Here is an 8,027-nt window from a genome sequence, read left to right on the forward strand (position 1 = left end):
AAGGAGAGTTGTCGCGTAGTTGAGTTACGATTTGTGGTAGGGGCGCTTTCCTTAAGCTCATTTTATTTTCAAGTATTGTTATAAATTGATATTGATACAAAAATATATTTTTGGTGATTTTGTGAGTTTTTATAGATTGACTGAGTTATTTTGAAAGAATGTAATTGTTTACTTGATTGCATTCTTGATTGATTGAGTTGGCATTGTAATAGTAAATGAAAGCTTGATTTAAAAATCCAATTTGTATATTCATATTGAGAAATGAGTTGCACTGAAAATCTGGTTTATATATATATTAAGGAATGGTTTGGTTTTGAAACTGTTTGAGGAGGCTAACAATTTTGATTTATTGATTGATTTGGTTGAAGTTGGTTTAAATTGTGATTGATGAGATTGGTTGCTTGAGTTCTGGACTTTGTTGATTTTTGTTGAGTTGAGTTGGTATTGTTATGATATTAGTTAATTAGAAATTATTCGAATGGTTGGGAGATATTTAGTTTGGTTTGATTGGACCCTTGAAGGATGGCAAAGTTTGAATTTTAGAGATGATGCCACCGAAATTTTATAAAAATTGGAGACTTTGTTTGAAGTGATTATTTAGGAAGATTTAGATTTAAGAATTATATTATTTGATTTTGATTTATTGAGAAAAAGATTTATTTTTGAGTTTAATTTATTAAGAAAATAATTAATTATGTTTTGAGTTTTATTTATTTAAGAAAAGAATTATACTATTTTGAGTTTAATTTATTAAGAAAAGAATCATATTTCGAGTTTGATTTATTTAAGAAATAAATTATCTTTTGAGTTTGATTTGATATGAAAAGACTTATGTTTTGAGTTTGATTAAAGAATTATCTTTTGAGGAGTTTTGGTGAATTCAGAGTATTTAAATTTAATTGGTGAAGAAAGATAATTTTGGGTCTCAAAAAATTTTTGAACTTGAGAATAAAGTTGAAAGTGGGCTTTGTTCAATTATTTTAAATCTGAGGGTTATGCTTTGGGGGATTTCAAACAAAATTGAAGAATGGATTATCGAGGTTAATTTGAGACTTTTGATTTGGTGAAAAAAAATTATTGAATTGATCTAAATTAAAGATGATGTTGAGAATTTTCTCTCTTGGTGCGGTAGACAAGCTTGACGTTGAGGATTTCTTCATTTGTCGCACCGAAAAGATGGATAGAAGGTCGAGGATTCCCTTCAGTTCAATTCTGCATTGTTGATTCTAATTTTGGTTATGTTTGACTATGTTGGATCGAAATTAGTTTTGGATTGATATGGTGAGGACGGTAGTTTTGTCCTGCTCACGTATAGGAAAGTTGAGATTGAGAATTCTTTCTCTTACCATGATAGATAAGCTGAGGTTGAGGATTCTCTCTCTTGTTATGGTGGGCAAGCGGGGTTGAGAATTTTCTCTCTTGTCACATCGAGGAATTGAATAGAGAAGGTTGAAGATTCCCTTTGATTCAATTTCTGGCTGTGATATGAACGAGTTAGGTTGTGAATTCCCTATTTTTACATCACGGCCTCTCTCTGATAGAAAGGTTGAGGATTCCCTTTGTGTAGAGTGACGATATTCGGGTTAGCTATCGGGTGTGTCGGATTCTAGTAGTTTAACCGATACGTGAGCTCATGGCCAATAGGACAAGCATGCATCGTATGCATCTATGTGACATTATTTGGGTGTGCATATTAAATTTGGTTTGTCTATGTGAATATTTTTGTGTAACTGCTAATTGTCATACTTGCTGTAATTGCTCTGGATTGTGTTTGAACTTTATTACTTGTAATTGTGACTGTTTGGTTTGGACGATGGTGGTTGAAGTGGTGGTTTGATTATGCTTTGGGCCAGAGGCCGTGACTGTTTATATTTTATTCCGAAGGCCGAGGTTGTGTTTATGTTGGGCTGGAGACCGTGATTGGTTATGTTTAGGCCGGAGGCCATGATTGGTGAGTTTGGATTGATTGATCCTTTAGTATATATTGAATGTTATGTGATTTATCGAGAATGGAACTTTTTATAAATTCAAGATATGTAGTTGGATTTTTCGGATTTATTTATATGTTGATATTTGAATAGATTCATAAGACGAACAATAATTACTGTAATTTAAATCAATTTTCTTTATACGTATCCTCTTATGACAATTCTTAAAAATTCTCTATTGAGAACCAGCGAGGACGATATTCTCACTCCCTACAGATTTTTCTTTTTAGGACGGACAAAGAGTTTAAGGAATTCCTTCTGTGAATCTAATTTGGTTGTATATATATGCATGTTTGAAAAGAAAAAGAACTTTTGGTTCTTCAAAGAAAACAGCAGTACGGTTTTTGAATTAAAGGCTCCTATCTTATTATTAAACATATCAGAGTCGTCATAATATTTCTTGCTATCAGAATGGTGCAGTTGGAAGCGTGACATTATGATTGTAAGGGTGTTACATGTTTGATCTTAATAAAGTTTTGAAGTTGGACCAGTTGAAAATAGACATGCATGAGATCACTTAGCATGTAATTTCCATATTACTCATCCAAATTTGATCTATGCTTAAATATATTAATATGATGATTATCGTGGTTCAGTCATGACACTAATGCGATAAAAACTGTGGTAGTTTCATAACTAATATATAAGACAGATCAAATTGTTAAAGTAATTGGGGAATAGCATTCAGATGTGCATTTAAAGTTTATAAAATGTGATTATCTCAGAAAAGAATATATGTATAGCACAAGTGGGAGATTGTTGAAAAATTATTAATTTCTTAATTTATTTGTGGACAATACATATATATATCAATTATAATCAGAAATTATGTTGTTCCACATTAAATAATTATATAATGATGATCTCATTTATTATCTTAAATACTGAATTAAATAAATCATAATTACTTTTGATTTGGAGTTAAATAAGATAAAACTAGAGATACCATTTTTTTAAGGTTTTAGGATTTAGTGTGTGCCATGCTCAAATATAAATAGTAACTTCAGGTTTTTGGTCCATAATACACCGAAGTTGTCCCATAGCTCTTTTTCCATTAGAGGAGCCATAATTCAACTCTATTAATAATACAGAAGCTTTGGTTGAAAAAAACTGAGACAACTCTTTAATTATTTTTATAAATACAAGTATACTTTCGTATTATGATATATATTTTTAGTAACTTAATATGAATGATCTAAATTATAAAATTACTTATTCTAACACATAAAACATATTTTATAATCTTTCTGATTTCAAGTTTTTTTTTTTGTTATTGTACAAATAATTTTTAGTAAGTAATTTAATTTGTGAGTAAATGTTCAGTTCAAAATGATTGTCCAATTATATTTGTGCATATTAACTAAGAAAATTATTAAAACGCTCTTGATTTTACATAATTTTAAGTAAGTGTATTATATCTTTTTTAATTAAATTATTTGCCTAATTTTTTATGTTCCATTTATTTTTTCTTTTTTTTCGTTCAATACATCATTCGCAGTAAAAAGATAATTAAAATTTGAGTAAATTTTTAACTTGATTTCTAAATTCACGGTTTAATCAACTTGATTTCTGAATTTTTTTTTTTTTTGAAATGTTTAAGCAATTTACGTTTGTTCTTACGAGCATTTTTATCTTTTTGCTATTCACAGAGTGCCTGCATGGATGATTAATTGATTATGTTATCAAGTAGTAATTATTGGAAGTAATGACCGGAAGATCAAACTACGAGGGAAAAAGGAGAAAAAGGAGAAGAAGGAGAAGAAATAGGTATGGCAAAAATTTTCAGCGAAATGGATACTTGTAAGAATTTATTTGTTGGGAGACAAATACAAGGACAGTTTTTTATTCGCAAAGACGGAGGACAAGGCCCCATATAATAAACGGGGCGGAGGTAGGAATAGAGGTCCCTACTCCATGGAGACTCATTAAATTTCCATATATATAAAAAATTTAAAATACTTTTACTATATATATAACATATATGAGATTGAGATAATCCTAGCCGCCATTCTCCAAATTCAAACTCTTCAGAATCTTTTCCCTCAAACCCTCAGCCTCTCCTCTGAGTTCTCTCATGAAAGCATGCACACTGCCGACCACCGCCTCCCAACCCCTCACCACCACCTCCCACCCCCTTAGTCCCTCATCCCCACCTATCGAGGTCACTATCACGCTCACTGCAGCAGAGAGTGTGTCCTTGGAGTGTTTGTCATCTTCGGCCTCTTCGCGTCGTGTTATTGCCGGTCTTCAGACATGATGTTTGTAATAATAACAGAAGATTATTTAGTTTTTTCTGTTTTTTCAATTTTTTTCAATTTTTTAAAAATCTGCAGATATCCATAGAGTTCCCAATTCCTTGCGAATACAGGGTCTCCGTTACCCATCACGGAAAGAGGGCAGGAATAGGGACTAAAAATAGAGGCGGGGGCACAGAGCATGTCCCCACACCATGTGGGTACCCATTACCATGTCTAATTAGAAGCAGAATTTGTTATTTTTGGTGATAAACAGTAAATACGAAGTGTTATGGTCTTGTATCTCTAAATTTTTATTTTCTAAAGTAAAAAAATTTATAAAAAAATAAAATAAAGATTTAATTATTATTAAACTTATAAATTTTATTAGAATTTTTTATTTTAATTTGAAAATAATTAAATTCTCACTTTTTAATTTAACTAATTTTTTATTTTAAAAATTTTTGATCTCATATTTAATTGAGTTGTACAAGAATTATATGCATTATTTTGATAGTATATGATATTAATAGACTTGTTTGGATGAACTTTTTTTAAAAAAAAAATTGAATTATTTTTTTATAGATCTTATAGAAAAATAAAAGTAATTTTATGTTTGGATATTTCATAAAAAATATCTTTTTATTTGTCAATTATGTTTGGATATAAGAATATAAAATATTTTTTGTTTATTTATTTTATGAAAAATAGTTTTTAAATGAAACATCTTTTTAAAAAATTGTAAATTGTAGCTTTTGAAAAAATATGTTTTTTACTTTTTTTTACTTTTTTTATTTTTACTACTAAAAATTTACTAAATACGTAAAAAAATAAAAAAGATACTTTTTATTGAAATTTTTTTCTATCGACTTAGGTTTATTTTAGTAAAACTTTTACTTTTCAAAAGTAGCTTATAAAAGCTAACATTTAAATGCTAATTTTTTAAAAATTGTAGGATCTGTATTTGATAAATTAAATTAAAAATAATTTTTAATAAGCAAAAGCAACAATATGTGTATTTGGTGAAACAACTTTTAAAATTTTAAAAAATACTAGTAGATATTAATGTAAGAATTAAATTTGAATATTAATTAATGTATAAAATTATATTAAGTTATATTAGACTTTTTAATTTTGATAAACACAAATTAACTTTAAAAAAATTTTTTTAGATACTTTTAAAAATATTTTAGCCTTTAAAAAGAGCTAAACCTCAAAATGATCCCTGAGATTGACATCGTGCACTAAAATCGTCCCTGAGATTCCAATTGCACTAATTACGTCCCTGAGATTGAGAAAAGTGCATTATATTAGTCCCTGACCCATTTTTCATTAACAACATGATGACATGGCTTGATGACGTGGACGGTAAGTGACACGTGTCACTGACGTTAAGATTTTTGCTAGTAAAGAATTTTACAAAAATATAGTCGCGTTGTGAGTATAGATTCTAAACCAACAGAAAATCCCTACGTACAAACGTTTTGGTTGTCACTAGTAACAAACTCCTAAATAAATTGATAACCGAAGTATTTAAACATCGGGTCGTCTTCTCAAGAAATTGCAGGGAAGTATGATTTATTATTGGTTATGGAAAAACAGTGTTTGGATTTGAAAAAGATTTTTAAGCAAGAGAAATAGATTGCAAGAATTAATAAATTAATAACTAATAAAACTCTTGGCAATGTATGAAAACTGAAAGTCCTATCCCAGTTATCCTTATCAATTGTGATGAGAATTGGATTTTTCTCCCACTAAGTTAACCTCTAACTATGAAGATAAGTCTCAAGTGGATGAATTAATTTTGATTCATCAGGTCCTAGTCTTTCTTTGGGAAAGGCTAGAGTTATTGGAACTCGAATTAATTCTTGAAGAATTCCAATTTTCAGTCAACAATGAGTTTGACAACTCAAGAGTTACCAATTAATCAATTAAAGCCAAGAATATAAAAAGCTAAATGAAAAATCATAAATCTGAAATACCTCAATTGCATTAATAAAATAAAATCAAGCCAAACATGAAGAGTCATAAGCCAAATAAGCAACATCAATAATCAACAATTAAGAGAAGTCGAAATAAAAAGATATTGAACCTGATAGAAAGATGAGATAAAAATATTCCTAAGTTCTAAAAATCCTAATCCTAATCCTAAGAGAGAGGAGGGAACCTCTCTCACTAAAAACTACATCTAAATCCTAAAAAGAGTGTATTCTCTATCTATCTTATGAATGGGTGGATTCCTCTATTTATAATCCTTCAATCTATGTTCTCTGGGCTTGGATCTGGGCCAAAAAGGGCCCAGAAATCGCTGAGGATGACTTCTACAAGTTCTGCAGATCGCGCACGTCACGCGTCCGCATGGGTCACGCGGTCGCGTCATCTGGAGTGTTGCCCTTCCACGCGGTCGCGTCAGTCATGCGCCCGCGTCAGTTGTATTTCGCAAGTCACGCGTTCGCCTCATCCATGCGCTCGCGTCGATTCCTTTTTGTGCGAACCACGCGTTCGCGTCGTCCATGCGGACGCATCACGGCCAGTTTCTTCAAAAACTCCATTTTATGCTTTCCTTCCATTTTTGTATGTCTCATTTCCATCCTTTAAATCATTCCTGCCTTAGAAGATCTGAAAATACTTAACACACAAATCACGTCATCGAATGGCAATACAAGGTAATTAAAATTAATATTTTTAAAGCCTAGGAAAAATGTTTTTCACATACATCACATAATAAGGAAAGGAAAAGTAAAACCATGCAATTTCACATGCATAAGTGGGTGAAGGATTGAATAAATCACTTAAATTCAGCACAAAATATATCATAAAATATGGGTTTATCAACCTCCCCACACTTAAATAATAGCATGTCCTCATGCTAAATCCAAGAGAAAGAATAAGGTAAACTGGTGGAATCTCATGCAATGCAATCTATCTTAGATGCAACTACCTAAATGAGTCATGCAAATCTAGTTATTATTCACCTATATATAAAGCTTTACATGTAGTTAAATTAATTCACATTCTCAAGGAATCATATACGCATAGCCAACCTTAGATAATATTAAAGCACTTTTACAATTGAGATGGGGAAATAAAATGTTTTTCAAACTTGCAAGACGATTAACAATAGAGGTATAGATATACGGTGATGAGCTATTGAACCCTCACTGGATTTTGTGTTTATTCTCTAGTCACTCAGTGTTTATTGGGTTAATCACTCTATTCTTCTTTTTATCCTTGTTTTATATAACTTTGTTCTTCATCTAACCAGTCAACAATTATAGAATATAAACATACAAAAATCATGAGGTCTTTTCAAGGTTGTAATAGGGCCAAGGTAGAGGTAAGGGTATATGTATAAGGCTAAGTGAGATAATAAGTGAATCCTTGATTAGTCTAAGATCTCATCTAACATATACATACTTTATACAAATCAAAAAGTTTCTTAACCTATTTGCCCAAAATTTCACTTTGTATTGCAAACTCATGCATTGAATTTTACTTTGTCCCATGTGCATTGATTCTTTTTATTTTGTGTTTGGGGAAATTAATTATTATTTATTTTTTTTTTGTATCCCCTTATTGAAATAATTTTTTTTAATGTACATGGTAATTTAATTATTTTGATTTCACATGAGCATGCTTCCCAAATTTTTACATAACTTGTTCAGTTTAATTTCCTACTTTTTCTATCATCCCATGTTCCCATAAAATTCCCCACACTTAAATTATACACAATTTCTATCTTAAGCTAACCAAGGATTCAACTTGGGATTTTTATTTTATTTTTCTGCTTAAGGCTAGTAATGTG

The sequence above is a fragment of the Arachis duranensis genome, chromosome 5 (assembly GCF_000817695.3).
Source record: "Arachis duranensis cultivar V14167 chromosome 5, aradu.V14167.gnm2.J7QH, whole genome shotgun sequence".
In the NCBI taxonomy this organism is placed as follows: Eukaryota; Viridiplantae; Streptophyta; class Magnoliopsida; order Fabales; family Fabaceae; genus Arachis; species Arachis duranensis.